Raw genomic sequence first — 10150 nt, forward strand, 5'->3', positions numbered from 1 at the left:
TTAGCCAACTTGAAAAAGAGTATGAAAAAATAGAAAATGAAGAAAAAAGAAAAGAGAAGATTGAAGAAGCAAAAAGTTTGGTGTGTGCTGAAATGGAAAAAATCTTTATTTCCATGTGCCATGATGTGTTTGACCATCTAAAGTTTTTATGCAAGTAATTTTTGTGTTACTGGCTAACTTTAACAATTAAAGCTTTTTTTTTCTTTATTATAACGATGAAGCTACCGCGAACTTTTGATGAATTTTCATCTTTATTTTTTAAAATCGGTGCTACGTCGATTTCTATTAGTGTATTATGTTTTGTTATAGGCTCTTTAAGAGATGATTTTATTGAAACATCAAGTGGAGTTGAGGAATATGAAGAGGACAACCAACAAGAAGAAGCGCGCGAGCGCCAACGAGTCTATAATGAAGGGTACAACGCAGGTATCGAAAGCACAAAAAAAGTTGCAGCCGGCGCTGCATGAAAAAAAATTTTCAATTGAATACTTTTTTATTATTTTATACTGAACTGTCATGTCCGACAACAAGCTCGTGAAAACGCTCATGGATGCCGCCACCATTACAGGTCTCGCCGCCGGAATCGGCTGGGCTGCCAAAAAAGTTGTAAAAGAAAACTTCACATCCGACCCAAGCAGCAGTTTTATGAACTATGTAAAGTTCACAGCCGTCATGGCTGGCAGCGTTGCACTTAAACAGTATCTCGAGGACCAGAAAATTCTCCCCACCAATTAAAAAAAAATATCATAATATAAGAACAAAAACACACAATGGCAAGCGTAGCGATTATGGCTGGCGGAGCTATCTTGAACGCTGCTGCTTTCATTGGCGGCAACTATCTTGCTCGAGCTTTGGGTGGCGGAGATGACGCCGCTTTGAAAGAAAAAGAAAGACACGACAAAGCTCTCGAGGCTTACCAGGCAGCTTACGCGAAGTACTCTCGCGACCGCACGAAGCTTCTCGACTGGATCGAAACCAACAATGAGATCAAACAGCAAGGGAAACAGAACTTTACGAACACAGACTACGCTTTCAAACTCTACAACCAGGCACATCCTGACAAACAAATGATTCCTCCGAAAGAACCCAAGTTCTCTGATTTTTATCAGCCAAGCGAGCAGCAGAAACAAGGTGAACTGATGTTCGTTGGCGCAGGCGCGCTTGCTCTTGGGTACGCTGCCTTTCGGTTTCTTTAAACGTTTCTTTTTTTTCTTGTATACGCATGGATGCAAAGATTTTTGCGGAGAAAACTTTTAAATCTCGAAAGTCTACTATAGCCCCCAGGGCTACTGGAAGGGAATTGCTGCGATAAAAAAATTAGCCGAGGTGGCCAAGGTTTCCGAAGATGCCGCAAAAAAGTGGCTAGTTAAGCAGGCCCTTTGGCAGATCTACCTTCCGGCACCACGATACGTTCCTCGCCCAAAATTCGATGTTTCTACCCCTAACGCGGTCCACCAGGCGGACCTTCTTTTTCTGCCACACGACAAACTGCCGCGAGGGCGAAAAGTTTACAAATACGCGCTGACTGTTGTTGACGTTGCCAGCCGTTTCAAAGAGGCCGAGCCTTTGTCCTCCAAAGATTCAACTGAGGTTGCAAAAGGTTTTCAGACAATTTACAGGCGAAGTGCACTAAAATGGCCACAGATGCTGCAAGTTGACCCTGGTCGCGAATTCATGGGAGCTGTTACTAAAGAAATGGAAAATCACAAAACCTATATTAGACGCGGGCGTGTTAACATTCACAGAGATCAAGCTATTGTTGAACGTTTTAATCAAACACTGGCAGGGCGCCTGTTTGGTTATCAGTACGGTGTCGAGATGAACCTGCCATCTGGCCAGCGGTCGACAGCGTGGGTAAAAAGGCTTCCCGAAGTTGTTACCGCTCTGAACAACGAAGTTACCAGTCTTACTGGAAAAAAACCTGCTACTGCAATCAAAGAAAAGGCTGTTTCGTCCAAACCGTCCTCAAAATATACAAGGCCTGTTGGCTTGAAAGAAAAAAAACTCCCCTCTCTCGTTAATGTGCGCTATCTCTTCCAACCTGGCGAGCTGGAAGGCGGCGTAAAAAGGGCAACAGATCCGATTTGGTCATTAAAAGTCTACAGCATTGAAAGGTCTGTTACTAAACCTAATCAGCCAGTTCTTTATTACTTGCACGATGGTCCAAAGCGCGGCTTTGTGCGTGAAGAATTGCTTATTATTCCTCCAAATACACAGTTACCACCAAGCACTTAGTGATTGAGCCCCTTGGGCTCAGAAAAGCTATAAACGTTCTGTCGGGGCCCCAGCCCCCTGCAACAAAAATACGAACCTTTTTTATGGGAATTTCTGGCGTTGCAGCCGGCGTTGCTACTTCTTTTATTGTTCAGCGAGTCATTTAAACACTTGCCCCTTCTCGGTACAGCAAAAAAAATGTTCTGTCTCCTCGTGTTTTGCGTCGTCGCTGTCACTGGTTTCTTTTCTCACACGGGTGCGTGCCGGTGCCCCTTGGGCACTCCTGAGTGGCTTTTTATTTATTAAAGCACTCTAGAGAGACCTTTGCTTGGCGGCTAGTTAGTTTTTTCACCCCCTTTTATGGGGCGGTGGGCTCTTTTTTTGCCCCTTCTCTGCAAGAGCTTCGCTCTCGTGCTCCGCACCCATCCGATAGTGCCCATATGCCAAAGTGTTTATCCCATCTTCATTTATCCATCTCTTTGTGTCAAATGGCGACAGCGATTTTTTGTTTACCACTATTGAATGCATCTCGTGGGCATAGCTTCTTAGCATGTGCATTTCGTGAAAGCTTTCCTTGTTTTGAAAAAGTGCATCTTTGAAGTCTTTATGATTTATCTCATTTTTCGTCACGCACTCTTTCACCCCCTTTGCCTTTTTTATATTTTTTTCGTCCACTTTCAGCGTGTTACAACATTTTGACTCACTTGCTTTCGGATGTTTCTCTTTTATTTTTTTGACCAATTCTTCGTCGTTTGCCATTATTACCTGCATTTTTTCCCCTTCGCAAGTGCACTCTTTTATTTTTGCCTCAGGAAAGTTTTTCTTTATTTTTTCGATTTCATTTTCGCTTTCACCTTCTGTCATTATTGAATACATTTTCGGCCTCAAACAAACACACTCTGAAATCAGTTTTCCTGCGCATTCGTCTTTCATTTTCCCCAACACCTTTTTGTTTTCTTTCGAATAAAGTGAATGCTCTTCGGGGTAGTCGCTTGTGTCGTACTCGCCGATGTTTTTTGCCATGTCCGCGTAAACGTCTTCTGTTTCTATCACAAGCAAAAGGCTGTCTGTGTCTGTATACAAAAGCTCGCAACGCTCCCCGTACTCCTTTTTCAGATGGTTGTAAAAGAAGTCATACATGCATAGCTTGCTTACGTCAAGGATAGTCATGCCTGTGTAGACCGGTTTATTGAGAAACAGCTTACTTTTTTGCATGTCTATTCCGACAAGATCGTTTGAAAACATCACGTGCCTTGAATACAATGGACTTGCGACCAATTTTCTTATTTTATTTGTCTCGTCGCTTCTCACTATTCTTATGTCTACACGGTTTCTCAGGTTTTCCATTGTTTTTCCAAAAACCGAGTTGTTCATTAGCTTGTAAAAGGTCTTTTCAAAGTTGTTTTTTGCTTTTTTTCGGAATTCTGTGTTCATCCGGATGTAGGGCTCCATCCAGCATTCCTGTTCAAACTCTAAAACCCTGTGCACTTTTTTGAGTTTCATTCCCTGTTTTAAATAAAACTGCAAGTTTCGGTAATGCACGACGTAATTGGTTTTGTCTTCAAGCGTTAAAACAAGCTTTTCAGTGTTTGGGGGGTTTAATTCAAGATCATTCATTAATTTCTTTTGGTAAGGCGAATACATTTCTTTGTCTATTTTCTTTTTCTCTGGCGCTAATGGGTAACTGTCGTGAGCGTCATGCAGCTCTTTCGGATATTCTAACTCCACCTCCATAATCCATCCAGTTTTTGCATGCTCTTTTTTTGTCATTATTTCTTTTTCTGTTGGCATAACCTTTTTCCATCTAAAACCACTTTTCGGAAGCGGCTTGCTCATTGCCCACCCGTAAAGGTTATTCGCATCGAGATACATTATGTATTTTTTTGGTTGACTCGGATCAAATCCCTTAACATATGGGTTGTTCGCCTTTGCATATCTCTTGCTTACCGACGAAATCCCGCCTCTTATTCCCCTTTCGACGAAGAGGTGCATTTCGTAGTCTGTGAGTAACTCAAGCTCCACACCTGTCTTTTTCAAAAGCGCATCCCAAGAAAGACCTGGCGACGTGTAATAATTTGCGGGATCCAGATTGTACTTCTCAAGGCATAATTTTCGAAAGTTTTCAAAAACGTCCGCTAACAGGGTAACGTCCGTTTTGACATACAAATCGTGGTAGTCTCCAAGATTTTGGCAGCCAAAGGTTTCCCACACTTTTTGCGCGTGTGCATACTCTTTGTCTGTTATGTGCTCGCCTGTAAGTTTACTGTAGAACTTTTCTTTTTTCGGCAAAGTTGTTTCTTTAAATCTTTCCCATGAGTCCATGTATTCATAGGGATAAATCCCCTTTTGTGTTAACAAGCCAAATTTTTCTATAAAAATGGTTTTTGCTTCTTTGTATCCTTCATCTGTTATGTGGATGTTATTGACAATTTGCCATTTTTCTTTAGTTTCGTCCCCACCTTTAAAAAAACTTTCACTCAAGTTGTTATAATTAAATTCCTCCCACACTTCAACGTATTCGCTTGGATATTTTCCGTTGTCTAACAACAGTTCACTTTTTTCAAAGAAAACCTTTTTCGTCATATTTAATGCATCCTTCGGCGTATCTTCTACAAGTTTTTCAAGCTTTCCAAGTAAAAAGTTCAAAGTGTCAATAAACCTTAAACCCCCCAGTGAAAATGTAATGTATTTTTCCATGTTGTTTGCAACACACTTTACCTCTTTCTGTGCCTCTTTTGAAATCTTCGAAATTGACTGCATCAAATGGTGAGCATCGTAGCCACTCAGGTTATGAAATGCAACTGGTATTTGAATATTTTTTGGATTTATTTTCATCATTAAGTTACACACGTTGTGCGCGGCTCCTCGAAAATTGCCTGTTATGTGACAATGATCCCTCACCGCATCCTTGTAGTTCGGCTGGATAAGCGGCTCTTTGCACGCTAGGCAGTTTTTTTGGTTTTCAGCGGCTAATTTGTGTGATTTTTTTTCAAGCTTTTTTAGCTTATAATGGTTCCCGCTATTAAGAGTATTCGCCAATTCTATTCTTTCGTAATAGCATTTTTTGTGTAACTGTCCTAAGTAATCAAACTCCTTTTTATTAGATTTAAGCCAAACCGGCAAAGAGTCTAAAAAGTTTTGTTTCACCAACGATTTTTCGCAGATGTGGCAGTTTTCGGCTTTTTTAAAGTTTGCCCAGTCTTTTTGCGTCATAAGGAGAGGTTTTGGCTTTGACAATTCATATCTTATTTTCTTTTCTTCAATTAAAAGACAGTTCAAAAATACTTCAACGGCGTTTTCTCCTCTGTAAACGAATGGTTTTTCGTGTTCACCATCACTTCTTACACGCGTGTAAGCGAATCCGCATGCCTCGTGCTTTTCTGTTTTGTACGTGTAACTTTTCTGGCGGTTCTCGGGCGTTTCTCGGCGCTCTTTTTTTAACAATGCCTCGCCGTCGGCGTAAATCGTATAAGGCGCTTTCATTTGTTTTTGGTAGTTTTTAAAAGAAAGGGTGTTTTTCTCCTCATCTGGCATTTCGATTCTTGTTGGCTTGCCTTTGACCCCATTGCAATACTTTTTGTGCTTTTCAAGCAAGTCTTCTCTTGTAAAATTTGTCAAACACATCATGCAAAAGTGTTTTTTGTTACTGTGTTTGGTTTGGTCGTGTAACAAAGCGCTAATTCTTTTTATAAAACAGTAGTGCTGTTTCAATCCTGACTCAATCAACATAAGGTTTATACGGGGTATTTTGTTTTCTTTTTCGCTTTGTCTGAGAGGTATCACACACCCGTCTTTCAAGTGCCACCCAAAAACATTTATTGCAAGGTTTCTGTTTTGCGCCTCAAGCCTGTCAATCTGCTTTAGGGGTGTCGGAAAATCGATTCCGTTGTAGTTTATGCCGTCATCAACGGGATATTTACTTGTTCTTTGAGGATCTTTTCCGTTCGCAGGCGGGAATAAAGCAGCTCTCAAAGCCCATTTTAAACACTGGTTGTCACTGTTTTGCACGTTAATAATTGCTTTTTTGTTTGCCAGTTTGGGAGGCAAAGGCAAGTAAGTTCCTCCGCGCAATGGCCGATAACGCGCAACATAGGTGTACGCCCTTGTTATTCTTTCAACAACCCACCCCGAGCCCCTTTCCGACCAAGCCTCGATTTCTCCCTTTGCTTTGTCAATAAATTCGTCAAACTCTTTTTTTATTCGGTCTTTGGTGTTTTTTGTAAAAAGACGCGGTTCTCTTTCTCTGAAATAGTGCTCCATGTGTTGCGTAACTCCGTTTCTTTTCATCGAAAATTTTACTTTAAGCCCGAAGCTTGCTTTTATGTCATTCAATTCTTCAATTTCACTTTCCAAAAGATCATAAAACTTTTTTTTGTGTTTTTTTGCAAAAATTAAAAGATCTTTGTTGTTTTTTTCGGTTTCGGGTATGTCCATTTTCCATACTCGGAGCCAATCGTTAAAATCGGTGTTGGCCAGTAAAAAAGACAAATTTCTTTGCGGGTTTCTTTGAAATTCACGGAGGTTTTCCTCCATCATAGCTTGCAAAACTTCTGACGAATATCTTGCGGCAGCCATTTGGTGCATATACAAAGTAAAAAATATTTGTTCAATTGAAAAATAATTCTGGCGCGCCTGTTCTTTGGGGCTTGGCGGGGGCCACTTGTTTTAGGACAGTCCTCAACAAGTGTTAAAAGGGTGCCTTTTTGCCTAGATACATGTGCATGGGTTGAAAGGCTGTCATCTAACCCCGACACACTTGCAATATGAGGGTTTTGGACGCAAATCCAAAAAAACAGTGAGGGGCGAGAATGGCGAAGCCGGCAGGCGAGCCAGGCGAAGCCCCGAACACATTTTTTTGGATTTGCGCCAAAACCCTCATATTGCAAGTGTGTGTATCAACTGAAAAAAATGGAATTCAAAATGAGAACTTGGATTTTGTTGTAATTAAATTTTATCGCGGATTGGATGCATAATATCACGGCTTTGAAAGTCTTCAAATAATTAGAAAGGTTCCTTTCTTCCTTTTGATCTTATTGTTATTTTCATGTATTGATTATTCGAAAGTGGTTTTCGTTGATACGAAAAAAAAACGGGTTTTCACTGAATTGCTTGAAGTATTTTTAGACGTGATAATATTGGCTTAATCAAATTACATTGTGCACGAAATATTTGTTATTCTTTTGTCTTGAAACTTTGAGGAAATTGAAATTTTTGTTTGACAGTAGTGTATGAAAGGCATTTTATAGAACTGAATAAAAAATAAGAAACATTGATAAAGGTTATTTCAAAGATTTATTTTGCCTGATTTTGAAGGGTTTCAGGAGTTTTAAAGAGTGCTGGTAAACGGCTGTATGTTGTTTGTGATTACGGATCTTATTTAGTTTCGAACGCTCTAATTTTTGAAAGGTTAAAACAGGTTAAAACCGGGCGGTTTCATGAGTTTTTTGGGTAGAAAGGTACGGTGGTGGTAAAAAAAAATGTTTAGAAAGGAATGACTGTAGTAGCACGTAAGTCGGAGGTTTGCGTGAGTCACGGGGTATAGTATGCGTGAGCTGGATTTCCGGCGTCATAACGGCATGTTTTGTTTACTGAAAGATACACTCGACGTTTAGTTAGCTTAGTCGGCTTGGGAAACTATTTTAAAAATGAATGTTGTAATAGTTAATTAATAGTAATCTAGAATTAACCCACTCTCGATTGGAGTCTGTTCTGGATTCGCGCTACCTTTTCGCCGCGAAGGAATTTTGTAAAATTTCGCTAGTGGAAAGAGGTACTGTAAGAACAGTATCAATAACTCAAAAGGAGGAACTTCTTTGTAGCTCTGAATTAAGACGTATGATAAAATTTTAGAATAAGAAACTTTCGATATATGGTTTTCATATTGTTTTTGTCAATTTCCTTTTGCGGCAGATTTTTTGAGAATCAGCTTTTCTTTCGTGTGATGACAGACACAGGACAGAACGAGAGGTGGATGAGAAAGATGCCGAAGATGAATAGGCACCGAAAAACGACAAGAACCGTCAAGGACTTATCTTTAGAGGGCGGGGAGTTTTGGCATACTGTATTTCGAGGACTGGACTGGACTAGTAAAACGCGGACTAGTAAAACGCGGACTTGTAAAACGCGGACTAGTATAACGCGGACTAGTAAAACGCGGACTTGTAAAAGGCGGACTAGTAAAACGCGGACTAGTAAAACACGGACTTGTAAAACGAGGACTAGTAAAACGCGGACTTGTAAAACGCGGACTTGTAAAACGAGGGCTTGTTAAGCACGGACTTGTAGAACGCGGACACTAAACGGAAACTAAACGGTTTAGCGAGCGAAACAATTTGTGTTTGAAGCTCTTGTGTGTTTCTTCGACGGCATATTTCTAGCTTTTTTGAGCACTCTATGGTCTGTTTTAGCGTGGAGATGTTTTTGCAGTATAGCACATGTTCGTTCTGCAAACCCCTACTAAAACAACGGGATTGATGCTATGAGTTGTGTGCATATGTTTCTTTCTTTCCACTACTTGACGTCTGTTGAGTGCAGTCGTTTGTATTGCTCGCACGAGGTAGAACGGGGCCCGTCCAGAAATCAACAGTCAATCGTAAATAAAGGTGACGGGCCTACACGACTCCTACGTTCGTGACATTGGAATATTTGCCGTTAAATGTTTAAGTTCGGTCTTTCGACCTTATTTGCTTCTGACTTCTTTCTGAGGGTACTGTTTTAATTTGGGGGCAGTATGTGGTAAATAAAGGTGACGGGCCTACACGACTCCTACGTTCGTGACATTAGAACATTTGCCGTTATATGTTCAAATTCGGTCTTTCGACCTTATTTGCTTCTGACTTCTTTCTGAGGTTACTGTTTTTTTGAGACATTATGTATTGAAGAGAGCCGTAAGATGATTGTGGCCAAGGAATTCGAAGTGTCTAGAGGCGTTTTACAAGTCCGCGTTTTACTAGTCCAGTCCAGTCGACAAGTTAAAGACACATCAAGACCACCCCACTGTGAATTGCCATAGCACAGACAAAATTATAGTCAATATCTTATGTGTTTTTAAGAGAATTACATAAGAACCAAGGCATGTCTTGTCTTGCCTTACATTGACATGCAATAATTTGGAAATACTAAGCTCGTAACAGTTTAAGACAGAATCCATCAGGAATTTGAGTAACATTAATTTTAGTTACGCAAAAATTGAGCACCAGAATAATTTAAATCCTTGTGTTCTTTCATACCTTGTTAAAGGCTTGACATGTGATAACACCAACATAACACCAACAACAGTTCTTTATCAGTGGGGATTGAAGAAAAAAATGGAAACATCATCACACAGTTGACCCCCATGCAAAAACACTCCAGGATGTCACGGGACTGTTTGGTGTCCGTCTGCCAATTTCTAACTTCAAATTCCGATGTTAAATTCACATTAAATTTTCAATATTTCTTAGTTGTCTAAATTTTACTAATTCTTTTAAAAAAACTATCACCTGCCAAACATCCCCAAAAATCACTCAAAAAATTACAAAATACCGCAATACATAGATACATGGGATGAGTGAAGTTTCCTTGTATTCCTTGAAACACCAACAAGATATTTCCGTTTAAGGTGGCTGATAATGGGTTTCAGTATTTCCCAGTCCTTATACTTTGGTTCAGTACTAAAAGCCTTCATCAATTGCTATTACAGTAATGGTATGAAACAAATGTTCAATCATTCATCAACAAGTTGTGATCATTTTCTTGACAATAGTAGTTCCCCGGTAAACAGTTGTAGTACTTTCCCATCAAAGTGCAATGCCTGGAAAATACCGAAAAGCACACGACCGTCAGGTGAAACCGCACCTTACAGTATTACCAATACACTGCACTTTGCTAAGTCAAACTTTACATTGTCTAGTCGTCTACTTCAATCGTTTATTTGTATTGTGTGAGATACATTTAT

The sequence above is a fragment of the Oculina patagonica genome, chromosome 3, assembly GCF_052425735.1.
Source record: "Oculina patagonica isolate OP01 chromosome 3, crgOcupat, whole genome shotgun sequence".
Classification (NCBI taxonomy): domain Eukaryota; kingdom Metazoa; phylum Cnidaria; class Anthozoa; order Scleractinia; family Oculinidae; genus Oculina; species Oculina patagonica.